Source organism: Equus asinus, chromosome 13 (genome assembly GCF_041296235.1).
Source record: "Equus asinus isolate D_3611 breed Donkey chromosome 13, EquAss-T2T_v2, whole genome shotgun sequence".
NCBI lineage: Eukaryota > Metazoa > Chordata > Mammalia > Perissodactyla > Equidae > Equus > Equus asinus.
This window is the reverse complement of record NC_091802.1, coordinates 53,443,322-53,470,048: the sequence shown is the minus strand read 5'-3', so window position 1 is coordinate 53,470,048 and position 26,727 is coordinate 53,443,322. Positions and strand designations below refer to the sequence as shown.

Below are 26,727 nucleotides of genomic sequence, written 5' to 3'. Positions count from 1 at the left end.
GGAAACTGAGGCCTGAATAAGGGCGGTGACAGCTCCAGAATTTTAGTCTAGGCCGGTCTCGGGGTGGCAACTGGTTTGTGGAAATGGAGCCTTCTGGCCAAGCTTGCTTAGCATTTAACAAGTGTAGGAAAAAACAGTTGTTCCTATTAAAGACTGGGACACCAGGCCACTGCGTGCCAGCCAGCAATGACTGTGGTGACCTCCCCCTATAACCCTACAGAAGCAGACACTACTATCCTCCATCTGAGGCATACATGGTCACTCCTCCATGAAGGTCACACACCTGGCTAATAGTGGGAGATGACTGCAACCTGCCTGGGTTCCTCTGACTCCAGGGCTACCCAGGTTCGTCATCCTGGGCGGCATTTAGAGGCTGGAATCCCAGCCTTATCTACCAAGGGAGGGCGCGAGCCAGGAGAGCCCTTGGGGAGACCCCAGCCAGGCCTGCACTATGCTTCTCTTGTGACTCGGGAAACAGAACTACACCTCCCAGGAAGCAGTTCGGCCCCCCCCACGGCCCCTCTTCGCGCTCCGCCCACCCCGTCCTGCCCCTCCCCGGCCACCGCTGGTATATAAAGGCCAAATGGCCTGGCCGCGGGCAGAGCGCGGAGGCGGCGCGGGTGAGCAGGGTGGCAGCGGAGCCCGGAGGACGCGGCCACCACAGCTGGCGTCCGCCGCTCTGCGCTTCTCCTCGGAGCTTCTCTTGTTCGGCGGGGCCCACCTCACGCCGCCCGGGCCCCGCGGACCTGCAAACCCGGGGCCGCGAGCAGATCTGCCCTTGGCGCTTTTCTGGGCTTGGCAGAGGGGTTCCGGCCAGAGATCTCTGGGTTCGCGCTGGCGATGCGCAGCGAAGAAAGGCGGGGAGCTGCGTCCGGACTGGGTGCTCTCCGAGTGCGAGGAGGCGGGATGCGCTCGCCGGGGGCGGCGGGGCACCCTGCACCCGCCCGCGTTGCGCTCCGGCCCCCGGGCCCGGGAATGCGGTCGTTCGGGCACCCCCGGCAGCGGCGTCCACGCGCTCTCCGAGGGTCCCGAGAGCAGAGGCCGGCTGCCGGCGCTTTGGCCTTGGATGGAAAATGGGGAATGAGATGGGGGCCTCCGGACCCCCTAACGTGGATTACTTGGTGCATGTGAGCGGGACTCAGAAGACCCACGACCTCGTCTCCGTCCGTGGATCCGTACGTTCTACCCAACAGTCGGGACGCTCACCTGGAGGTAAATTTCTCTGCGATTTGGGGTGGAGAATTTGATTTGACTTTTTTCCCCCGCCCGGCGACGCTTTCTGAAGGTCTCAGGGTTCTCGGTTGAAATTTTTGTTCTTGTTATTGACATCCTCTCGGAGGTCATTTTAGCCATCCCTCTGCCTCCAGGCGGAGCTGATTCGCCCGGGTCGCGATGGTCAGCGCCCGTCCTGGGCGTTCTCGGTCCTCGCCCTTCAGTCCCCAGCGCCGCCAAGCCGCTGGCTGCCCTGGCCTGGGGAAAGGCCCCGCGTCCTCGGCGCACCCGCGTGGCCCTTTGCGCTTACCTTTTCGCCTCGTCGCTCTCCGCTCTCCTCGGTGAGCCCCCGGCGCCTGCCCACTGGCGACCCAGGATGCGACCGGGGCGCAGCGCTAGGAGAAGACGACCGGGTCGAGCCCCTCTCACTGTTGGGGGTGGAGGCCAGGGGTGTTTCTGGATGTCCCTGGTCGCCGGTTCTTTGGTGAGAGGCTTTACTGCAAGGACTGGGCGGGATGGTTTGGGCAGGCTTCCCGAATGGCTGGGAGGTGGCAGGAATTCGGTCCAGTGCGTCCATCGGCGTCGTCCCCACTCCCCTAGCGAAACTTGTTAATGGAAGAGGTTTCCTGGCCAACGTGGGGAGGGGGCTTAGTCTTGAGTCTTGAACTGAAAGCAAACCGCTCCTGTATCCATAGTTCCCTCCTCTCCTTGTTCTTTTGTGTCGGTGCTGTTTTGGGCAGCTTGGTGCCTGTCACTGAGTAGGCGCGGAATAGGTGTTTGTTGAATGAATGACTGAGGGAGTCCGCCTTGATGTTCAGATAAAGCAGTCTTCCTTTTCCTTCTCCCTCCTCGGCACTTGTCTTCAACTCCAGGACTTTCTTCCTGAAGACGCTCTCCCCTCCCCCAACGCTATTGGCAGCCTGTCTTTGATGATCCACTTCCCGCCCTCCGGCGTAGAAAACTTCTGGAAGCTGTCACAGGTCTCCCTTGGTCTGCGATCAGGGTGCCATTGCCTCCAGTGAGCACCTGCTTGGGCAAGAAGGGAGGGCCAGGCACCACAGGAGAAAGAAAGGTGATGCATATCGGTACTGCCCCCTCCCCTGGAGCCTGTGCCTCTGGCCACCCCTTTGGTCCCTGGCACTGCCTGTGCTGGTCCCGCACCCTTCCCCACCCGCTCCCCGTGCCAGACCCTGGGACAGGAACCCTTGAAACTGTCCCACTGATGGCCTGCAGCTGCATTTTCACCCGGCCTACTTTTAACAGTAATTCGTGCTCTTTCTCTTTCTTTTATAGAAAACTACAAAAAATGTACAAAAAGCAGGACAAAAACACCCAGTTCCCACAGTAATGCTGCAATCTGCCATATTTCCTCACTGCTGAAATTCTGAAATCTATATAACATTGCTTCTGGCTTTTTTCCCTTCAATTTTATTTGGACGTTTCCCCACGTAATGACTGTATTATGCTGTGGGCCTTGAATCGTCATTTGCTGGACAATTCCCCCATTGTTGGACACTAAGTTGTTTCCACATTTTTGCCTTTAGAAGTAATGCATTGGTGAGCATCTTGTGTACATAAAGATTTGTCCACATTTTGGATTATTTCCTTTGGAAAGGTCCCAGAAATCGCTCTCTTTGCTTTAAGTCAGAGCATGTCTGAACTGGAAGGCGTGTTCCTCTCGGTGGATGTTTCCGAGGTGGGTTTCGAGGAAGGGAGCCCCACTTAGCCGTCAGATAAGCCCACATCCGGGAGCCAGCATACAGTAGGCGCTGGGAAAATGCTCGCTGAGTGCACGCCGTGAGTTTTGTTTTGCTTTTCTTGCGTCAAAGACTTGATCAGCACCGGTGTGAGAGTAACTTCAACTTTGCCTTCAGGATTGTGATGTAAGTCATTTTAGCAATACCATAGATTAAGATTTACTGGTGGCTGGATCACAGTGCTGTCCTTTTGGTAAAATTAACTTTTCATTTTGATAATCTGGATTTACAGGAAAGTTGCAAAAATAATACGTGGCGTTCCCCCGTGCCCTTCACCCAGCTTCCCCGAGTGCTAACATCTTACGTGTCCACAGTGAGAAGATCAAACCCAGGGGATGAACACTGATCGACTGCTTTGAACTCATCTACAGGCCTTATTCACATTTCTCCAGTTGTCCCGCTAATCTCTTTTTTCTGGTCTAGGATCCAATTCGGGACTCTGCACGGCAGAAAATGCTGTTTTGTACAATATGGGAGATGAGAGGGCTTCAGCAGATTTTCTCTTTAAACCGCTTGATTTGAGGTATGATTGACACACAAAAAGCTCTACTATTTAATGTCCACAACTTGATGAATTTGATGATAAGCCTACGCCAGGACGCCGTCACTACCGTCTATGCCGTAAACATAGCATCACTTCCAAGAGGGTCCTCCCGCCCTCTTCATTATTTTTTTGATTTTTAGCAGAAGATCGACCCTCTCAGCAAAGGTTTAAGTGTACAGTACGGTGTTGTCAGCTGTAGGCACTGTGCTGTACAGGAGAGCACTGGGCCTTAGTCATCTCAGCGGACCGTCTTTATTCTGGAGAAGGTTTAGCATTGCGCAGTCCCATGCATCCTCCTCCCCAGGTTACCTTGCCCCTCCTTCTATTTGTGGCCGGCAGAGTAGACAAGACCCTCCCGGGCCTGGAGGGGAGAGGAACCCTGACCGTGAGTGGGAGAAGCATCTCCATGTACCCACCTCCTTCTTCTCCCCAGACCTCCGCTGGGAATGAGTCGTTTAGCAAAAATTGGGTTGTAACCTGATGTGTCCCGACCTGTCTCCTGAGGGGTAGGTGGATGGATGACATCCGGTGTGCGTGAGAGCCAGCCACCAAGCAGCGAAGCCGCCGTGCAGTGCCTGTGCGGTGACTCACGCCCGCCTGAGCAGCAGGTGTGTCGGGGCGCCAAGTGTGCAAAGACTGGGTTTCCTGCTTCTCTGGGCGGATTTAAGGGGACATGGGCTTCTGCTCTCCCCTAAGAAGGGATTTAGGGTGTTGACAATGTTGGGCTAGGGGGCGACCCCCCTTTTCTTTAGGGGACTTACTTCTCCCCAGAGGAGCGAGGAGAGGTGGCCTGAAGGGCCTTCGGGAGCAGCTGAGGAGGACAGGGGCTGGCCCCACATCTGCATAAGAGGCACTCGTGTGAAGTGGAGGAAACCAGGAAAGAGGCCCTGCTCGGGGGCCTACGGCAGAGGCCATGTTGGTCTAAACCTTCCGCCCACAATGCCCACTGACCGCAGGCTGTCCGCTTCCAGCATCGCCGGTCCCCTCCAGCTCAGAGGGCTTGCCCGCATAGAGGGGAGGTGACGTTCGTTTGGGATAAGGAAGTTTTGGGGTTATTTAAATCTCAGCAAAACAGACTTCTGTTGTCCAGATAGAGTTTCTCTGTTCCTGTTAGGGTCTGGTCGCCTGGACTGGATTTTTCTTTTCCTCTTTGAAACGCTCCCAGCCTTCCTGTTCCAGCTTGTAAACTGAGAGATGTTCCCCTCTCCGTCGCGCGCGGGCACAGACGGCTTCTGTAAGCAGCCGCTCGGTGAGGATCATAACAGGAAGTCTCGGTGGCAGAGGGATTGGGATGTTGTGACTGTACAGCTCTGGGACAGCCCTCTGTCTACACCTGCCCTGTCCCCCTCCTCTGTGACCCCTCGTGGGCCTTCCCTTCTCGGGAGCTGCAGCTCCTCCCAGATCAGTGGGCGCCCAGCTCAGACTGTGCACTTTGAGCTCCGCTGGTCCCCTGGCCTGCAGGTTGTGGTTTGCATCAGAATGAATTGCTTGGAGAACTTGGTAAAAAGGTCTTCTTGGTAGCCCTCCCCACCCTCCCCCACCCCTAGAGGTTCTGTTTTGGTTTGCGTGGGGGTCGGGAGTGCTCAGAGATCTGCATTCTTAACAAGCTCCCAGACCATTCCGATACCGATGGACGTGTTAAGAAACAGGGAGTTGACTGACTTCTTGGCCAGCTAGAGCCTGAACTGAGCCTTTTCCCACTCAAGCTTACCCAGACACAAAGCTTCTCCATTTCTCCTCCTCCAGGAAGCCTTCCCGGCTTGCCTCCACCTGGTCTGGGGCCCCCACACGCCCTTATTTGGTTGGTTGGTACGGGTTTTGACATAGAAGTCTTGAAATCAGGTGCCCTTTGCACTTGGTTAAGACAGAAGGGGTGCATTTGGACGCACATAAAGGAACCACAGTTCTGGGCTTGAGGAATAAGATCTGCGGTCTCTCCCTTTGGGTGTGTGAGTGCCCCGGAGCTTGGAAGATGCCCTTTGATAGGTGGCTTTCTAGCACATTTGTCTGTGTGCCCACACAGACCACCGCTCTTTCTATTTCTGGCCAGTGTCGTCCTGGGCCACGTCTGCCATCGTCGTGGAGCTGGTTGGGGTCCTCCACACCAAGTTAGCAGCCCGTCTGCACACGATCCATGCACCCAGTTCATTTTACAAGAGGGGGGGAATGGTCCTGGATGAATTCCCTCCCTTCGCACTATGCCTCTGGCTAAAGATGCTGTGCTCAGACTCACTGGGGCTCCCTGGCTTTACAGACTAGGTTTGTGCCTGGAAAAACGTCTGTGCAGAGCCAGTCTTGGTTGATCACATGACACTCGAAAGGCCTGGAGGAAGCACGCTACCTGGAGGAATGCTGACGTGGCGAGTTTCTGTCAAAGAATTCTTTTTGTCATGTGAATCATCACCTCCTCCCGTATTTGGTTTGTTGGTACAGGTTTTTACATACAAGTCTTGAACCAGGTGCCTTTTGTAGTTGGTTAAGACAGAAGTGGCTGCATAAGGCACTGCCTGCCGTTCGGGGTCTCCAGAAGCAAGTCCGACCTTCGTCTCTCCCCTCAGGTCTGGGAGACCCCCAGGCGTTTGGAAAATGCCTCTTATAGGGTCTGAATTTAATGGTTTTCAGACCCACTTCCTTTGCCTAAAAGTGGGCCCTTGACCTCACTTCCCTTTAGCCATTTCCTTCCCTCTCCTTTCCCTGGACTGGGAAGCCCGAGTGGGACAGGGCAGAAAGACCCTCTCAGCCCGCCCAGCAGGTTCCATCACAAACTCGTTGGGGATTTCAGTCAGGTCCTGGGAGCCATCCTTGGAGTTTTCCCTTTTCTTAATTATAGACATTTTTAAATCATTTGCTGGATGGCTCTTTCTTTAGATGTTGGTCATCCACTTCAGTTCTTCGGTGCATGGGTGGGCTCTGGTGGTCTTTGGGCCAGTTGGGAGCTGACTTGACTTAGCATCCTTTGTGGGGGAGGGGCTCTGTTGTGCTGTAAGCATGGAAAGGAAGGTGTCTGAGATGCTTGCCTTTGGGGACAAATTCTTTGGTATCTGAGTAAAACCCTCAGGAGCTCTAAGTGACAATTATTGTTTCTGCAGTTGTGCTTTTTTTTTTTTGCTGAGGAAGATTGGCTCTGAGCTAACATCTGTTGCCCATCCTCCTCTTTTTTTTTTGCTGAGGAAGATTGTCCCTGAGCTAACATCTGTGCCAGTCTTCCTCTATTTTGTATGTGGGTTGCTGCCACAGCATGGCTGCCAATGAATCGTGTAGGTCCAAGCCCGGGAACCAAACCCCGGCTGCTGAGGCAGAGTGCCCTGAACTTAACCACTTGACAATGGGGCCAGCCCCAGTTGTACCTTCTTGACTAATTTTATTTTAACCTTTTTTTTTAGTTGTGGTAAAATGTATATACCATAAAGTTTACCATCTTAACCATTTACCTGTGCAGTAAATGGCGTTATGTACATTCACATTGTTGTGCAGCCTTACCGCCATCCATTGCCAGAACTTTCTCATCATCCTGAGCTGAAACTGTGCCCATTAAACACTGCTCGCCATTCCCTCTTCCCCAGCCCCCCACAGCCACCACTCTTATTTTTCTGTCTCTGTTAATTTGAGCTACTGTAGGTACCTCGTGTAAGTGGAATCATACAATGTTTGTCCTTCTGTGTCTGCCTTACTATTTTTTAGCACACTGTCTTCAAGGTTGTCCATGTTGTAGCTCGTGTCAGAATGTCCTTCCTTTTTAAGGCTGAGTAATATTCCATCGTGTGGATAGACCACGTTTTGTTTATCCATTCATCCGTTGATGGACAGTTGAGTGGCTTCCACCTTTTGGCCATTGAGAACAAGGCTGCTATGAACAAGGCTGCGCACACATCTGTTCGAGTCCCTGCTTTCAGCTCTTTAGTGTACATACCCCAAAGTGGAGTTACAGGATCATACGGTCATACTTTGATGTTTGGGGAGCCACCATACTGTTTTCCACAGCAGCTGCGGCATTTACATTCCCACCTGCGAGGTGCAAGGGTTCCAGTTTCTCCACATCCTTGCCAACACTTTTTTTTGACGGTAGCCATCCAAGTGGGTGTGAAGTGGCACTTAACTGATTTTAAGGGCAGATCGGCCAGGAAGGGTAGACCTTCTTGCTGCGGACGCTCAGGGAGCCTGTGGTGTCTCCTTTCTTGCTGAGGAGGACTCTTCACTGCGAGCCAAGTGCCAGGGCCCGACCGAGGAGCAGCAGGTGCACGTGGGCGGCGCTCCCCTCCGAGGCCGCTGCATCTGTTCTTTCTAAAGTAACAGTTTGGAGATCTAGCGTGTTCCTTAGGTCCAGTATTTGCGCTGGAGCTTTTCGAGTGCTTTGTGCCCATTTCCCTTCTGATATCACCTGCAACCTGGTGAAATAGTCAGGTGTCACCCCCATTTTCCAGAAGAGGCTGTCAAGGCACAGGTAAGTGAGGTGACGCAGGTAGATGCCCACCGAGGAGAAGGGGCCCCTCGCTCCTAACCCCGCCCGCGCGCAAAGTCGTATTTTGGAAACTTGGGTGCAGGGAGGGATGCTGGGAAGATGGAGGCTGGGGTCATGATTTGAGAGAACTCTAGGAGGCGTCCTCTCTGTCCCCTTATCCTGCCTGGTCTAATTTCATAGATGAAGTTTGCTGAGTGTGGCTTTTTTTGAAAGACGTTAAAAAATTATTTGTTTACCGAACCGTTTTTTGCAGAGTCGAGGGGCTTAAGAAATGCTTTTGGGAGCCCAGTGGTGAGATGTCAGATTTCTGGGGTGGCTCCGGGGAGAGCGCTGCTCAGTGGCTGCATTGAGATGATTACCTCCTTTCTGGGGTTTTCTTCCTGAAGCCCCGGGTGAGCCCCGAAGGCTCGGTCTTTTCTGATTTGTCACTGGACGACCCAGGCGCATGCCCAGGCTCAAGGCGGGATTAGCCGTTGGCAGGAGGTGGTTTTATTGGCCCTGGGGACCGATTGTATCTGCTCCCCAGCTCTGCACTGCCTCGCCTCTCATGGCCTCCGTGTCCTCCCCCATGTGGCGAAAGGAAAGTGACCTGTACCCCTGCAACTACCCTGAGTGTGGCTCTTTTCGTTTTTATTTTTTTACATCGTGCTATTTCTTTTTATTTTTAAAATGAAGCAACAAAAAACAACACCGTCTTCCTGTGGCTGGTGTGACAGAACAGGGTCATCCCAAGCCCAGAGGCCTTCTTTACTTGGGAGGGGAGGGGAAGAAAGGGAGGGGAGGGGGGGCCTCCCCGTGACCCCTGCCCGTGAGCCCTCCTCTGGCTTCACACCAGACTTGTTTCTTGGCCCCCCGGGTCCTGCTGAGGGAGACTCTCTCAATCTAAGGGAATTCGTGGCCACTGGCAAGCCAGTTGGGAAATTTAGATGTTTGGGTTTTTAATTAAATTTCTGAAGTGGAAACCAGGAATGTGGTTAACCAGAGAGCTGAGATGGGCCTGGTTTCTCATTCCACCCTGACCACTGGGCTTTTCCACCTTTCCTGGAATTGCTTTCCTCATCGTTTCCCGTTGCAGTCGTTTCCTCCTGTTCCCCTCCCCCTGCCCCCCACATTGCATTTGAACCTGGCTCATTTTCCCCTTTCCAAACCCTTTCTCCCTGCCCTCGGCATCCTGGACATCTGTCTGTAGGGCACCGACTTGGGGAAGATGCCTGTGTGGCTGCATTCACAGTTCACCCATCAGATTGGCTATTTGATGTTGCCTGGCCCTTAACCTAGGACCCTGCCCTGTTCCTTCTACATCCCTGTGTAAGGGTTCATCAAATACTATGCGCCAACCAGCCCTGCCTCCCAGAGCAGCAGTCTTATATTGGGGAGGAGAGAGAAGCCAGCCTTTCACAGGCTCAGAGCAGGTGCTTCCAGAGTCTGTATTTTCCTTAATCCTCATAGGCCTGTATGTGAGCATTGTTATCTCTGACATCTGAGGCTTAGAGACTTGAAGGAATATCCTTAAGGCCCCAGAGCTTTGAAAATGGAGCCGTCTTGGCACATGCCCAACAGCGGGGTTGTCCTGCCCCCGTCACCAATAACTGTGTGACTCTGTGCAAGTTGCCAGGCCTCTCTGGGCTCAATTCCTCATCCCTAAAACAAGGATATTTTCGGGTTGTCACTTGTAGTTGTGAGTTATGGAGAAACCAACTCTAACGGGTGTAAATAGTGAGTTTTTGGTTGTTCGTGTAACTGCGAAGTTTAGGGGTCGTGCTTCTGGGTGTTTTGTGGGCTGTTTTTCTCCCATTCTTTTCACTCTTTGGTTTACTTCCCTGGTGGGAGCGGTAAGGGCAGAAGCTTCTGCAGGCCTCCTGCTTCTGCAGCCCCAGAGCAAGAGAATGGCTTTGTCTCAGCGTTCCTGAGGGCGGACCCTGGCCCCGTGCTCGCCCCTGGACCCATCCCTGTGTCTAGGAGATGAGACACATCGACTGGTCTCCTGCGGTCGTGGGCCTCACACCTGGGTCTGTGGGAGCAGGCCCTCCCTAGAGCCACTGGGATCCTGCACATGGATACTGAGGCCCTTAGGGGGCGGAGGCCACTGCAGAGACGCACCACCCCGTGTTTACTGTGAGCGCATGGACCACTGGATAACAGACCGGAGTGTGTGGTGGGGTGGGGAATTGACTGTGTTTCCCTTTGTATACCTGGTACCTAGGAGAGTGCAGGGCATGTGGATGCTCAGTGAAAGGTGATAAATGAATGGACCCCAACAGTTCTTTCCTCCTCTGAGTCTCTGAGCCCGAGAGTCTGTTTTTGCACAGGGCGTCGTCTTGCTCCATCAGGGAGCTGAGGATTTGGCTGTTGGATCTCCAGGTTCAGCCTTGCATTGGTCACCCATGGCTGCGTTCTCAGTTACCTGCACAAAAGAGTTGTTACTGGAATCGCCACTTGATTCTTGGAAAGGCACCTCTCCCCTGAGATTTCTTTAAAGCGAAGGATAACACCTTCCCTATTCCTGAGCATCTTTAGACCAGTGGTGTCGCTCCCAATCTACCTTGCGGAGGCAAATTTTGTTCCATTCCTGGTGTGAAGAGCGCGATGACGGGAGCTGGTGCTCATGGATTTGTACAGTCCTCCCTGGACTGCTGTGTTTGGCAGCCCAGGGAGGAGACTCGGCACCCAGTCTGGCCAGACGGAGGGCTTGTCCGGGAGCAGCCACACAAATGGATTTACTGAGATGGCTCCACTGGGTTGGCACATTCACGTGCCAGCTTATGCCCCAGCTTCTGGGGGCTCCATGCTGGAGAGACGGCTTTGCTCTCCAGGCTCTCGAACTCAAGGTGGGGACCCTGTTTCGCCGCTCTGTCGGCACCTTGCACAGGTAGGTTTTGTTTGAGACGCAGTGACTCATGCACATGGGTTGTGCGAGCTCTTAAAGGAGGCCATGCTGTCCTGGCCGGTGCTACCAGCTGTCCTCCTTTGACATAGTGAGGAAAAAAGCGCATTGTCCTGGTGATAGATTATTTCTACTCTGAGTGTGAATAGCCTTTTTAGGGAGGGGGGTGAGGTGGGAGGAGGGGGAGTGATTATTACGTGTGAAAGGTGACTGATGTCCTAGGAAGCGTGCTGGCTGCTGCATTTTGTGTTCATACATTTCCGCTGAATAGACCAGGAAGCTGAGGCTCCTGGGGCCTTAGCTCACTTGTCCAAGCTCACCCTCCTGGTCCGTGGCCGGGCCAGAACTTGATCTGGCACCTGACTGTGTCCCTGTAGCTTCCAGCTGCAAGCTTGGATCCCTGCTTCTTTTGGAAAATCCTCGAAGTTACAAATCAATCGGATTTGATAACGTCTCTATACCTGTGATTCATCCTTCACCGCGTCCTCCTCAGGTACCCACTAATAAGTTTAAAACACTGCTTCCTTCTCCCTCTCCTGGTGGAGGTGAGGCTGCATCCTTTTAGGATTGGCGCTGGAAATAGACTTCTCTGTCCTCTACAGATGAGAAAGTGAAGTCACGGTTAAATAATTAATTCCAAAATCAATTGAAAGATTCATCCACGGGAGTTTGCCTTCATGAGGAGGAACTCTCATCAGCTGCTTCCCAGGTTTCAGGATTTTCCCCTGTTCTTCCTCTTCTGTTTTGCCCTCCTCACGTTCCTATCTATGGATGTAAAATCCGGTTTGGAAAGCTATAGGTAAGCGTGCACTCTCTCCCAACTGGCAAGTAGAGAATCAGGATCTAGACTCAGGCTGGTTCGTCTGTAAGACCAGTACATTCTCCCACTGTATTGTCCTGACGAGTCTTAGGATGTACACGTGTCCACAACATGCATCAGCATCATCGAGTCCCTTGATGTTGAAATTCCATGAAGGATGCTGAGGCCAGGGCGTACTGAGTTGGATTCTTATCACATTTGCTATCTCCTGCCGTTATTGGCATTTAGTGTGATGATTCTGGGGAGGTCCTGGCCTCCTCACTAAAGAAGGCTTGTAAGGTTGGGCACGCACAGGTGTGAGTGGGACAGGAAGGTAGGCTGGCCCGTTATCAAGGCGTTCAATGGAAGTGTGATGTTGAAGGGTGCTAACTCTCAGTCACCAGGACAGTGCTGTGTGGACTCTACTCCTTGAGCTCAAAGCTTAGCTGAGCTTTCGGAGCAGACCTGTGGCTAGGTGTGCCCTTCTGATGTTATACTTTGAAACTGGAGAGAGCTGTTCAATGCTGTACCAACATCACCTCCAAATGGATTAAGGGTCAGGTGAGAAATCCTTGCCCCATCTGAACTACAGCCCCATCAGCCACCATGCACTCTGTCCTTTGCACAGAGATCCTTTTAATTGACATTATTGGGAGGGTGGGGAATGGAGCCTGTGTGGCCGTGAGGTTGGGGGGTTGCGAGTCAGAGTGTGTCTCATTCTTTGGACTAAGTAGACTGAATCTTGTGTGCCTCCACTCACTGATTTCCTCTCCCCTTCTTGGCTTAAACCCTGTGTTGATCTTAAAGAAGAAGACCAGCTGCATGCCTCTACTTGCTTGGGCTGCCATTGCATCTCTGCTCTGTTGTTGCCGGATTTCATTGGGGAGGAAAATTTCCATTTTCTAGCCAGGAGGTCCAGTTGGTTTTGACTCTTCTCTTGGAGGCATAGAACTTGGGCTGCGACTTCCATTGGCTTAAGTGAGATGACTTATATGAAGGTGGTGTGGACACTCTAACGTGCAAGGCAAATATGGTGGATGACCAGCCCCGGGAACCTCCGTTGGGTGTTGGGCAGCCGGGAGAGGGGTGTGGGGAGAGGGGCAGTGAGGTTAGCTCCTCCTTCCTGGGGTCTGCGGTTGCCTCAGCTGCTTCTTCCCTGTGGCCTGTTAGCTGCTCCTGCGCTCACGGGCTGCGACCTTTGCCCCTCCTTCTCTTACTCTCCTGGGGCATCGTCAGGGACACTCACAGGTGGAGGTGACGTAGAATCCAATACTGCTGTCCGTGGTTGCCAGTTTATACCAAATAAACTCACTAATGGGGTGCTCTCTGTTTCTGCAAAGTTTTCTTTCTCAGCTAACTTCCCCTTCCCTGAACTGCTATAGTGCTAACAACCTATAATATTATATTGTGTTACTAATTAATATCTTACTACCATGATTGTTTCACAGCTGTGGATTTGTTTCCTTCAGGTAAATCAGAAGTGTACACTCTCTGATGTCACAGCACCTGGCCTGATGCCAACCCAGTAAAGACAGTACATATGCTCTGTGTTGACAGGTCGAAGGCCCATGCTGGTCTGCCATTTTGCTGCTGTGAGGCTGTGGAGGCTGGGGCCTTGGACTGCAGCTAAATTTTCCCAACGCATTCCATTGGAAGAACAGCTATATGTCTTGCTTTTGGAAGCTCTTCCTGATCTTTGCTTGGAGTGGTCCTGAGCACTGCATGTTACTATTCTTGTGCCTTAAGATGGTGGCTCGCCCATTTTCAGTCTCCTGATTTGTCTTGTGGCTTTGGGCAAGGTGCGCCACATCTTGGGGCCTCAGTTTGCCCCCTGCGTACCTTAGATGTGGACTAGATGATTCCTTGATTAATTTCAGCATGGAGGATGTCTCCTTGCTTCCCTGGCTGTTTCCAGCTGATGACCATGGGTAAGGCGGGCAAGAAAAGAACGCCCACTTGTTCTCAGTGGTTACACCACTCCAGCTCTGTCTGCAGCCCTGCTCAGCTTGTTGGAGAGGTACTCGATTAAACATGAATGAAATCGGAACATGAAACAGTCTCGTGGGGCAGTCTTTATAAGACATCATTTATGATGGTTTGGGATGTCTTGAGAAATCAGTCAGGGTGAGCTGGTACCCAAATAAACACCTGGAAGAGTAAATTGCCCTCCTTTCTCTGTGGCTGGAGAGAACGGTACTCATTTCGGAGACTCCATGTGCTCTGCCTCCCCCTTTCCAGCATGAACATTTGGACTGAAACTGCCATCAAAGGATTGATCTTTGAGGACAATGTCAAGGAGGCTATTCACTTAGATAAAAATGAGATGCTTTTCTGCTTGCTGGGGGCTCCACATCCTGTATCTGGGAGGCAGACCAGGAGCTGCAAAGCGGACAGCCGTGCAAGTAGAGTTCTGCTCCGTGGGGTCACTGATCTGCCCGCCTTTCCCTCATCCTGAGCCAGAGATGCCTCGTTAGAACCTGAACTGTTCTGGAGAGTAAGAAGTCCTTGCCACCCCCTCCTCTTCCTGCCCTAAGCTCCCTCCCCTCCTCTTAGGAAAAAAAAAGAAATCCTTCCCCCTTTCAGCATCAATGTCTTTAAGAATTCCCTCCATTGTAGCCCCGGGACAGAGACCCTTCTGTGCGAGTCTGTTGGAGGCCTGTCCTCAGTGACACCCCGCCCCCCATATTAAAAGACCATCGGAACAAGCTCCCCATTCTCCTCTGGAGAGGGTCCCTCGTCCCAGGCCAAGTGACTCTTAAGGGTGCGTTTATCCTGGGACACTCAGTTTACAAAGCCCGCTGGAGTGTCAGATAAACTCACTCAGACCCGCGGGGGGGAGGAGGACAAAACCCCTTTATTTTCACCCCTCTGGAGAGACCAAAAGAGACTTTGTGCTGGAGAGCAGAGGTCTGGCCAAAGAGGGGAGGGGGACGGGGCGGGCCTGGGGCGGGAGAACGTTATAGGTTATTATCTTATCACTTTATTTTTAGGGGAAATCTCAGCGTGGGGCGGTTGACTGTACCTCTGCCACTTTCCTCTCGAGACCCTCTCCTCTCTAGGTCACTGAGGAGCTCTTTGGCAGCTTGGCCTTGGTTTGCCAGGGAGAAATTCCTGGTTTCTTTCTCCTACCTATTTGCGTAGGGAATAACTCACCCCCTCGGTGGGCCAGGTCCCAGCTGTGTGTGTGAGATTTAGAGGATTCTTGGTCTAAGGGACTCTGGGTGGCAAACACCATGGGTAAATTTGGCCCCTGGGTGTGTGTGTGCATGTGTGCCTATGCGTGCACGTCCCATCTGGGCGTGTTTTTGTGTGTTGAGGCTCCCTCCCCCGCCCCTACCTGTAGCCGCAGCCACAGCTATCTGACGTAGCCTTTGCTATCCATGGCATAGAGTTTCTCACTCCATCGTGTAAAGCAAAAGTTTCCATGATTGGCTGTTTGCATTGGACTAACGTTTGTTGGAAACCTACTAAGTGCCATGTGCTGTGTCAACATCTCGGTCCTTATAGCGTCTTACAGACCTGGAACGCTAGGCTCAGAGAAGGACAGTGCCTCACCTAATGTCACCCAGCGGTGGAATGCTTGAGGTTCCAGTCCTGCTGTGGCAGATTCTGAAGGGAGGCAGGTGCTGAGGGTCCGAGGTCATGGCGGAACTGAGGGTGCTGCCAGGCCCTGCCTTCCGGGGCTGGCTTTAGTTTGGCCTTGTCCACTACCCCCCACCTTTCCCCGGCCCCTTCACCTGGGCACTTAGGGGCCAGAGAGTGAAGCCATGTGTGGTCTGCCCCATGTCCCTTGGAGGGCTCAGCACCCACGTGCACCTGCTCCCGTGGGGAGATGGCAGAGAGGCCGGAGCCTATGGGCTCAGTCGGGGCTGGGAGGGAGGCGCCTGGCTGCTTTGGCGAACAAGCCGGTTGGGGACCTTGCTGGAACTGTGGCCAAGAAAGACCCTTCCCCATTCATGTCTTAGAGGCAGGACCCCTGACCCAGCTCCCAGCCCTGAATCATGACTCTCTCCTCCCACTATCTTTTCTCTGGGTGGAGTGGTGGGTGCTGGGGTCTGACCGTGTGCGTGAGTCGGGGGGCGGGAGGATTCGCTCCTGAAGTCCCCCGGTTATCTGGGTTGCATATCCGTGCAGCCCTGCTTTTCTTCCTGGTCCCAGGAGTAAGTGGTCTGGAGGAGGGAGGATTGGGGTGCAGGGGCTGCGAGGAGGGAGGGCCTTCCTAGCCAGGCTTTGTGGCTGAGTTCAGAGTCCGTGTTCATGTGGCACAGCTGCCAGGGCGGTCGGGGGCTCGCACTCCAGGGGCAGGAGGGCTCCGGGCCTTCCTCTTGTCTGGCCGCGCCCGCCTTATCCTCAGAGGGCTGGACTTGAGGTCCTTCCACCCCGGGCCTGCTCAGAGTGTGAACGGGGAGGGTGAGGGTCACCCTCGAAACGCTGAGAATGGAGGAGAGACCTTGGCGAGAACTTGACCTCCTGTAGGTGGCACATGCTCCTGGGCTCTGCAGATGGACGTCCTGCAGAAGGGGCCGGTCTCAGAAGGCAGCTGCATTATCAGCAGGCGCCCTGCACAGGAGCAGAGGGGCAAGGGATGGTGGTTGGGGGAATTCTGGATGGACCTAAAATGGGGCCGTGTGAGAAATAAGCTGTGCTCCATTCCATGGCTATATGGACCCACAGGCACCAGGGACTCCATAAAGGGGAGTTAGCTGGGTGGGAGGGTTTAGGAGAAGGGATGGAGAAGAAGACAGGGGCCAAAGTTCTTGCTTTGGTGCCTGGGGGAGTGGGAAGAGTGGTGCTGATGGGGAAGAGGGTGTGGAATGGTGGGCCAGTGTTAGCCTTGGAGAAATGGTGGCAGCCACATCTTGGACACTTGGGGAGTAGGTCTGTGCATCCTTGGTGTGTTCCTGGACTAGTCTCCTGGGACTGGACCAAGAAAATGAGAACCACTGGCCTGAAGCCCCTATCAGCCATGGGATCCAGAACAGTCCCCAGGGACACTTAATCCACAATGGCAGGTTCTCCAGAGGGGGCCAGACAACAGATGGGGATGGAGTGGGTTCTCCCCACCCCTTGGTCACCTCTGCAGGGTGGCCACCATCGGAGGCGTGCCTTGGTCCTTTCTTTCCCTTTACCACATTGTGCACCCTCATGTCGCACAGAGGAATGTTTTAGACTCGCTTATCTCATGATGTAGAGGTTTCCGTCTTGCTGATCCGTAGATTGGTGATATCAGGAAGGAGGCTGAGAGTTGCACTGCACCCAGGGTCAATGGATCTGGGTCCCCATCTTTGTTTGTGACCTCCCAGCTGAGTGATCTTGGGCAAGTTTCTCTCTTTCTGTGCCTCGTTTATTTCATAGGCATCGTACCAGAGATGAGTTCCTAAGTTCTATCTAGCTCTAACAATAAAACAATCACATGCTTTAGGATGCGCCTCCATGTAGATTTATCAGTGTGTCTGCCTGTGTGCATGGACCCATTTGTCTCTGGTTCTTTGCTTGCATCTCCCCATGGCTCAAGTCGCTCCTGCCCTGGTTAGTATGTCATCCTACCTCTCCACCCTGGCCAGGAGGAGGATGGGACTCTTGCAGTGGCGGCAATGAGGACGTGAGAGCCCATTGGCCCATACAGCCTTGCTGAGGGCAGGGAGGGGCAGGCAGAGTCGGGTTGGAACTGGAAGTCAAGATGTTCATCTCCTGGGTGGTTGGCTTCTCCATTATCAGCCTCCATGTGTGGTCAGTGAACAGGCAGGGCTCGGAGCAGATGGCTGCAGAGGTAGGGCGGCTGCTGTCTCCTCCGGCTTCTTTCCCACTCTGGGAAAGCTGGAGTATTTGGGGGTTGTTCTGTAGACTCAGGAGCAGTCCATGTGCAAGAGTGTGTTTGGGCGGGACGACATGTCTCTCTCATTTTGGCTTGTTGCTCCCGCACACTGGCACAGCCCACACTCAAATAGCCCAGAAGAAGCCCTTCTTGTTGATGACCAGACTTCCTCAGGCATCAACAATCCGCTCCCGGAGCTTGCCTGATCGACCTCTTTGATTCGACTAGTGGGGAGAAAGGTCCATCTGTGCTTGGCTCACGCACTTTTCCACCCTTTTCATCATCGACTTTTTTCAGGGGCAAAGAGGAGCATTCCTGTTGATGAAAGACGTGTTTTGGGAAACTTAGCGACCATCCTTCTGTTTTGTCATCGGCACTGTTAATTGCCACCTTCGCCTGTTCCCTCAGTTCCAGGCCTGAGCGGGAGGAAGGGGGCGGGCTTATTGAAGTTGCCCACTGATGCTGCCTCTCTGGACTAAATCTTCACCTGATAACACACGGAGGGAGAGGCACCTTTAGCACAAACAGGTTTCTCTCTCCACTTGACATAAGCCTCCTGTTTTTCTTTGGGGGAGGGTGACGCTTAGCACAAGAGAGACTTCAGACGGGAAAGGGGGGGCTGGGCGGGCTAGGGGGGTCAGGGCCAGGAGGTGGGCAGTGTTGTCATTTACTAGGTTTGTGAAAACAATACGGGTTTGTCTCCAGGGTACGGTGGTGCCTGGGGAGGCAAGCCACAATGGGCCCAAGCAGAAAGAAAACAAGCGCGGATCTGACGAAAATGTGGTGACCCCGACGGGCAGGGAGAAAAGCACCTTTGTTCAGGGCGGTCCGGGCAAGCCAGGGATGGGGGTGGGGAGGAGGCGTGTGAAGACGACTCTGGTGTTCCTGTTCTGGAACCCGGGCCGCTAAACTAGGGGCTTGAGAAGACCAGGTCGCCAAGCGTGATGGGAGTTTCTGGGGTGCCTGCCTTGCATTCTGGGGCAGGTTTGGGGAAACCGCTTCCTTCCTTATCAGCTCAGCTCTTTGAGGGTGGCCCAAGGAAGATACCACATGAGGGTCTCCTGAGGTTTGGGAGGGAGGGCGCATGGAGTGGTCTGCTTTGATTTGGGGGCTCCCGGTGGGCTAGTTTTGCTTACCATTCAGCATGGCTGGATGATCTGACGCTGGGCAGAGAAGCCCCCAGGGCCTGGAGGCAGGCCCACTGGTATCTGGGGAGAAGGACTCTTGGGGGCGCCCTTCACCTGGCCTTATGGTATTGGTGGAGACCTCAGTGTCTGGAGGCTGCAGGAGGACGCAGAGAGACAGACCCTCGTGCTGGAGCACTTCCGTCTTGAGACCTTCCAGGACCACCCCTTGAGCACCTCCCCACAATTTCATCTTTTTCCGCAGACACCCTCGCTGCCCACCGTAGACATGTGTCCCCAATCCCAATGACTCACTTTTGCTTCTAACTCATGATTATTATTTTTTTAACCGGAGGGACTTGTGGACCCCATGTGGTTTCCTGTCCCCTCCTGTCTTTGGCAGTAGCACTGCCCTCGCTGTGTGACCCTGCAGTCCTTGGTGGATTTGCCCTTGCTCCTGTGATGCGTGTGTGCGAGCACTCCACCAGGCACAGCAGCCCCGGAGAGCGAGAGCAGCGCCCGCCCTTCCGGTGAGGCCCTTGTTCCCAGGACAGCAGCCCTGACGGCCTGTAAGAAGCCATGTCGGTGAACTTGGACTCTGGCCACCTGCAGCTGGAGCCCTGCTGGAGGACCCTGATGCTGGGTGTGGGTGCTCAGCTCTGACAGACTCCACGCTGGGGCAGTCAGGATCACACTGGGGCAGCCCAGGGACCTTTTATAACCCCCTTCAAGCTGCCTCTGACAAGAGAGACCCACATTCTGAGAACGTAGGTCTGCACTGTCCAGTGATTATGACCTCAGCTACGGTTGAGAGTCAACAATAAGGGCTAATAGTGTTAACTAATAGTAGCAATTGCTAACACAATAGCATGTTCTGTGTTCCAAGCATTGTTCGTTCTAAGACACACACCCACACCCAAGCACATACACACATGCTCAGGCACATGTGCGCACACATGCTCATTTATTTCTCACAATGACCCTATGAAGTAGGCATTATTATTATCCCTATTTTACAGGTAAGAAAACAGGCACAGAGAGGGCAAGTAACTTACCAAAGATCACACAGCTATTAAGTGGTGCAACCTGGCCCTGAACCAAGCCCACCGGCTGTGCCTTAAGTACTAGGCGATGCTGTCAGTGACCTGGATGGCTGTTCTGTGCCAGGTGTTCCGTGGTCATGTCAACCCTCCCCCATAGCCTTGTAAGGGCTGTTGTCTGTCCTCCTTGTCTAGTGGTAGAGCCCGAGGCTCACAAGAGTCAAACGACTTGACTCACTTGCTGGCTTAACTCTGTCACCTCTAAGGGCCGGTGTTCCCTCCAGTGTGAGACGGTGTGCGTCCCATCACCTGCTGACAGGTCATCTTGCAGGATTAAAATTGTGTTTTTCGAGGGTGAAGGGGGAGCCTGGAGAAGCCATCAGGTCTTTCCCCCTGTCTCGCGGCCGAGAGGGGCCTGGAGGAGGAGGGCTCGCTCTGTGCCCTGCCTGGGAGGCTCCTCGCCCACCCAGCCCTGTGTCCCAGCCGCCCTGCTGACTCTGGCTGCCCGCCAGCCGCGCTCCTGACGTTGCACACCACTGATGGGATTTTCTCTCCTTTGGTCGCCCCTCATCTTTCATTGATGATGACGCATCAGGCTCAGGAAGAGCCCACCGAGGCTGCAACACGAGCCAAGTGGGACCCTTTTCTTCCCCAACAGAAATGGCTCCTGTCTTCCCTCCTAACTGTTTGGGGCCTGGCGGCTTAGCAGGGCCCCTTCCTTGTTTGTGAGGGGGACCGGAGCTGAGGAGCGGGGAGGACAGAGATGCTGCCCGGGCTGGCTTTGCAGCCTCCAGCCCTGGAGTCCTAGAGGTTTTCTCAGGGAGAAAGGGAAGACCAAGGAAGCTGCATTCTGCAGGTGGTCTCTTCCCGGCCCCTCGAAGGTTGGTCTGCATCCGCTCCTCACTCAAAGTGTCCTCCTGCTCCCCTCGCCCCCCCTTCCTCCTTCTTGCGCATGTGTGGCTGCCTCTCCTTAAAGGCACCTAGGTGTGCTCAGCTCTGCCCCATTCCTGACGTTCCTCCTGACACAGGCATTGGGAGGGAGTCCATTTTGCATCTGGTTTGACTGATGTGGCTCCAGATGTTAAGTGTCCTGCCAGCATCACGGCTGGAAAGTGGCAGAGCTGGGATTTTAAACCAGACTTCTGGGCTGGAGAGCTGTGTTCTCCCCTGACCCACCAGTGTTTCTGGTCAAAGCTGCCTCTGCCCCCAGCGCCTCTGAGCAGCCTTCCTGGGGACCCCTACCACAATGCTGTGCCTTGACCTTTGGACTTTTCAGCACCGGCTTTACGAGGTTTCATCCTCAACTACCTTGAGTTGCCTTTTAAGTGTGTCAATAAGATTGTAAACTGGAAACAGAGAGGGCTTGTTCGGTTACTTTTGTGTCCCCTGAAGCCCCTAGCAGAGTGCTGGGCACACTGCGGAGATCTCTCCAAGTACCGGTTCAATTGAGAGAAAAGCAGTAAAAGTGGCGTTTGAGTGCCTGTGACACACCCCTTCTGGTGGCTTTACACACGCTGGTGAATATCATTACAGATGAGCAGATGAGGCTCCGGGGATTGGGAAGCGGACCCAGATCAGACAGCTGGTGAGGGTCTCTGCCATCTGACCTTGAGCCCAGAGTCTCTCCAGTCCACCAGCCGTCAGCTGGGGCTTGCAGTGCCCTGGGGGCAAGGGACATTCTTGGTAAGCCTCACTGGGGACAGGTGACAGGGTCAGAGGGTGCTTGATTCTTTTCCTTCTGAGCTGCCTACCTAGCCACCAAGTTTTTTTTAAACCAGCTTTATTGAGGTGCAATTTACGTACTATAAAATTCATCTCTGGTATGGGCTGGCCCCGTGGCCGAGTGGTTAAGTTCGCGTGCTCCGCTGCAGGCGGCCCAGTGTTTCGTTGGTTCGAATCCTGGGCGCGGACATGACACTGCTCATCAAACCTCGCTGAGGCGGCGTCCCACATACCACAACTAGAAGGACCCACAACGAAGAATATACAACTATGTACCGGGGGGGGCTTTGGGGAGAAAAAGGAAAAAATAAAATCTTTAAAAAAAAAAAAAATTCATCTCTGGTAAATGTACAAGCCAGTGAATTTTAGTAGATGTGCAAAGTTGTGCAACCATCACCCCAGCGCAGTTTTGAGACATTTCCATCAACCCGGAAAGGCTTCCTTGTGCCTGTTTGCAGCGAGTGTCCACTCCCAGGGCCAGCCCCAGGCTACTGCTGATCCGCTCTGTAAATGTACCCTTTGTGGACATTTTGTATCCGTGGAATTAGACAACGTCTATAGCCTTCTGCACCTGCTTTCCTTTGCTTAGTATAGTGTTTCTAAGTGGCCACCACCGACTTTTCACTGAGTCTTGTGTGTGTCCAGACGGTGACATATGTGGCAGCAAATAGATGAACTGGAAACATGGCACACGGGTGGCTGGGTGGAGCTGGGGTGGGGGCGGGGCTGCGCCTGGGGGTCTGACCGTGTCTTGTCTTCAGTGCTCCCTGCTGGGGCCCCTGATCCATGTGTCCCACCTTGCCAGCCAGCTTTAGTGGATCTGGCCTTCTTCTCCTTCCGGGCTGCTGTGACACAGCTGAGTCATAATGACAGATGGTGAAGGCCTGTTTCCTGGCAATTAAACTAAGTGGGAGATTGGAACTTGGTCCAGCACTCCGCCCAGCCAGGACGGACTTGACCCTCCGGTGCATTGTTCCTGCTCCCCCAAAGGGGGTCTCAGAGGATGCTGGCAAATTCCCACCCCTCTCCAAGGCACCCCAGGCGGTGGCCAGTTTTTCTCTTACCGGGCCAATTCTCAAGGCTGTTGTATGTAAGGGTAAAAATCCCCATTTAATTTCATTTTTAGACCTCTTGCTCTTGACCACCCCAACCCCAATCCAAGGAGACAGGGAGGGAGGAGCCCTTTATTCATTCCATAAGCACATCTCAAATGTCTGGCATAGGCCAGGGCAGAGAGAGGTGGAGTAGACACAGCCCCAACTTCCACAAGTTCCCGGCTGGGAGTTGGAAGAGAAGGTGTGAAATGAACAACTTCACCCGCCCCATGGCCTAGTGGTTAAGTTCAGCATGTTTTGCTTCAGTGGCCTGGGTTTGGTTCCTGGGCACGGACCTACACCACTTGTCGGCAGCCATGCTATGGTGGTGATCCACATACAAAATAGAGGAAGATTGGTACAGATGTTAGCTCAGGGCCAATCTTCCTCACCAAAAAGCAAGACAAAACAAACCAAACAAATAGAAAAAAAGCGTGATGCAGTGAATGATGGCAGAATGAACAGGACCACTGGCTCCCAGGGGAGGGGGACCACAGTGCTGCTTGGAGTGGTCAAGAAGCATGTGGCTGTGGAACCTCAAGGGTGAGGTTATGGCGAGGGAAGAGGAGATCTTTGGGAGAGGGGACTGAGGTGTGGTCTGAGGGACACACGAGGCTCACTGGGCTGGAGAGGAGGCATGTACCCTGGCGGTGGTGCCACGGCGTGGCCTGAGAAGGTGGGACAGCTTTGCTCTGAGGCAGGCAACCCACAGCTCTCCCATCAGGAGGCTGCAGCCCTGCAGCTGCTCCTCACCTGCAGTCAGGGACAGGAGAATGACAGGAGATGCCGACTCCACACTCTAGGTGGACTTGACCATGGGCCTTCTCTGCTGCTGTCCCTCTGAGGTGCTGTGGGGAGTTTCTCTTTTTATTTTACACCACTACTTAAACCATATTTGTTATTCAAAACAACTTTGTATTTTTAAAGTTTCTCATTAGCATCCCACTTCCTCGTCACGCACTGCATTTTGGACGGTCTCTTTTATCCCCCGTCTACATTTGGGTTTTGCAGAGTCATACTCTCAGGGCACGTGGTTTGCAGAGTCCTGATCCCTGAGCACGTGGTTTGCAGAGTCCTGATCCCAGAGCACGCGGTTTGCAGAGTCGTGATCCCAGAGCATATGGTTTGCAGAGTCGTGATCCCAGAGCACGTGGTTTGCAGAGTCGTGATCCCAGAGCATATGGTTTGCAGAGTCGTGATCCCAGAGTACGTGGTTTGCAGAGTCGTGATCCCAGAGCGCATGGTTTGCAGAGTCGTGATCCCAGAGCACGTGGTTTGCAGAGTCCTGATCCCAGAGCATGAGGTTTGATTCTCACTTTCGACTTAACCTTTCTTTTATTTTTCCACATTCTTAGTTTCCTTGTCTTTGTGTTTAGTTTTAATGCTTGTACAGTATTCTGCAAGCCTAATATCACAATTTGCTTAATGTGACTGTTGAGTAGTAGGAGACCACTGACGTTTAGTTTAATCTTACTGTGTAAATAATGCTATGAAACTTTTTCTTCCATTGGACCTTTTGGCCAAACTGGGCGTTTTGGTAACAGGACGCAAGCTGCCGGCGTATTCCTGGCCTCTGCTTTCTCCTTTAATTCCACTCCCCAACTCCACATCCTGGAAATATTTGGAGACTCTTCAGTTTTGTCCTTGGGCCTGCCTGGCACTCAGCTGCAGCTTAAGGACTATTTGTCCCCTTAAGTGGATTTCCAGGCTCAGGGTGGAGTGCAAAATTCTTGAAGAACCCTTGAAGGGGCAGCTTGAGTCTCTAGGCTTGTTCTGTGCCCCTGGGGACCCTCTGTCCAGGTTTCCACATTGGCTGTACCCCGTCCCCCTCCTCTCTCCTCTGCCTTCCCATCCTGGAAGGACCGCTGGGCACCGGAGAGTTGGAAGGAGGGAGCAGCCTGCGTTGGGATTCCTTCCAGGCATTGAAAGTCCTCCTCCTTTCATAATGCTGCCTGGGCTCAGGAGCTCCGCGCGTTAAGCAAACACCCCTTGAGAGAGAAAGGCTGCATTGTGCTCCCCGTGCTCATGGCCTGGCCTCAAGTGCCACCAATTGCCCTGACTTGAGAATCGCTAAGTGGCACTGCAGAGTGTGTGCGTGTGTGCACACAAATACACACGGACACGTGTGGTGGGGGAACAAGCTTTTATTCCAAGAGAGCGCATCCAAGTAATTACTTTCGTAAAAGGAGAAAAGACGATGGGAAATGTCGGTGAGGTAAACAGGTTGTGGGTGAATGATGCTGGTTGTTCATTTTGTCACAGCAACCTTGATATTAAAACAGAGTCAGAAAACTTGAACACTTGATGGTGGCCTGAAGATGGAATATGTCTGATGTCTCCTTGAAGCTCTTGACTGGGTGTCCATATCACTTAGGTATGATAGATCCATAGTGTGGATTCTATTCCGTTCTTTCACTTTTATCCTAAGAGTGATTTTCCTAGGTTGCAACATCCCTTGATAACGAGTCATCCTGGCTTGAGGGCCATGAGTCAACGAACCATTGTTTTCTGAACAAGTCCCCAGTGCTGGCCTATGGGTGTCCATTTTTCATCACAAGTCTGCCATAACCATCTTTGTACTTTTGTACCTTCTTTTTTTCTTTTTAAATAATAGGAACATCTGAACTGACTTGAGTCTCTCATCTGGCAATCATAACCCTTATCCAGTTTCTTAAAACTCCAGGGAGGTTGGAGGAGAGGGGCAAAGATGTGCCCCCGTCCTGGTTCGCTCACCCAGTGTGTGCAGATGGGGCGGCAGTGGAAGCCCACGGGCTTGGTCAGCCTTCACCGTGGCCGGCAGGTCTCAGGGGGCTGCACACTCTTCCTCTCTTCATCCTCCTTCACTGGGAAGAAAAGCTCTCTCACGTCATACAGCACGCAGCCTCACCGCTGCCTCTCTGCTTCTTGGGCCCTGCGGAACGAGCCCCGCATGGCTGTGTCCTCCACACGGAAGGGGCTGTGTCCCATCTCTCGGCCCTTCCTTTCCTCGTGGGGAAAACCTCCCTCTTCCTTCTTCTCCCTCCCACCTTCTTCCTGAGTTTGTTTCTCCCGGGACACGTGGCCAGCTCCTTCCCTCAGCAGCCAGCGTGTTGCCAGAGTGTCGGGTGGGATGGGTTCATGGCCAGGACGGGGGAGATCAGCTCGCCTTACTGCTTCTGGAATCCCCTAATCTAAGTGCTGAATGAGCACCCCTCTCCCCGGGGCTGTTGCCCACCGCTCCTCTGATTTTGGGACCCCCATCTCTGACCCAGTTGAGCCCTTGTGACTGGGGTTTGATAAGGTCTATCACAGAGGTTTTTCCTTCCCTTTCTGAGGGCTCTCTTGCCTATAAAGGGAAGAAAAACATGGAAGGTAGCATGCAATGGAATGTTATTCAGCCGTAGGAAGAATGAAATGCTGACACATGCGACAGCGTCGATGAACCCCGAAAATGGTGCACTCAGTGAAGGAAGCCAGAAAAGAGAGGGCCACATATCATGAGATTGCTCCTACCTGAAATATCTAGAACAGACAGATGTGTGGAGATAGAAAGCAGGTTGAATGACTGTGAGGGCCTGGAGTAGGGCGGGGGACGGGCGGTGACTGCCTAACGGGGATGGGGTTCCCTTTTGGCTGGAAGACAATGTTGTGGAACTAGGGAGTGGTGATGGTTGCACAATACTGTGACGGTGCCACTGAATCATTTTAAAATGGTGAGTTTTATGTTATGGGAATAGTATCATAATACAAACGGAAAGGGCGTCCATCATTGCAGTCAGCTTGGCCTCAGGAGCAGGCTCAGAATTTCATCTCCTTGGCTTTCCATGCCCACCTAGCCCTCCAGTGTCCTCGGATGTCCCCCGGCCCTGGGGTTGGATAAGGACCTTTGCAATGTGGACCTAATTTTTGAATAGTCTCTCGGCAGCAGAAAGCCGTGTGAGCCGCGTGGACCCCGTGGTCCTGGTGTGGTGGGTGCAGAAGCTCCACCCTCGGGGCTGAGGAGAAGGGGGTCCTGGCCAAGAAGGGGGCTTTCTGTGGTCCAGGTGTGAGGGGGCCTAAGTTGTCCTGCTCAGGGACCCTGGTCCCTCCCTCACGGCTGCTTAGGGCCACTTCGGACTTTCATGAGTCCAAGGCCCTTGGGCCTTCTTGGGTCCCCTCCTCCTTAAAAAGAAAATTAAAAATTACATTTTACAACTGTGTTGGTGTCAATACAAATATATTAAGATGACATATGAAGACATTTTCTTCAGCCTAAAAGTTCGTTTTCTTTTTTTCTTCTGATTTCAAAATAAATGAGA

The 26,727-nt window shown here is 53.2% G+C and overlaps 1 long non-coding RNA gene across 1 annotated transcript in view; it reads left to right on the top strand.

Moving 5' to 3' along the window:
* The first annotated feature begins 572 nt into the window (after window positions 1-572).
* The window catches only part of LOC123276215 (uncharacterized), a 143,292-nt gene continuing 117,137 nt past the window's right edge, over window positions 573-26,727 (top strand). Inside the window, exon 1 of the long non-coding RNA XR_006512519.2 lies at window positions 573-1,212. This is a non-coding gene — a long non-coding RNA (uncharacterized lncRNA). The remainder of the gene's footprint in view (window positions 1,213-26,727) is intronic.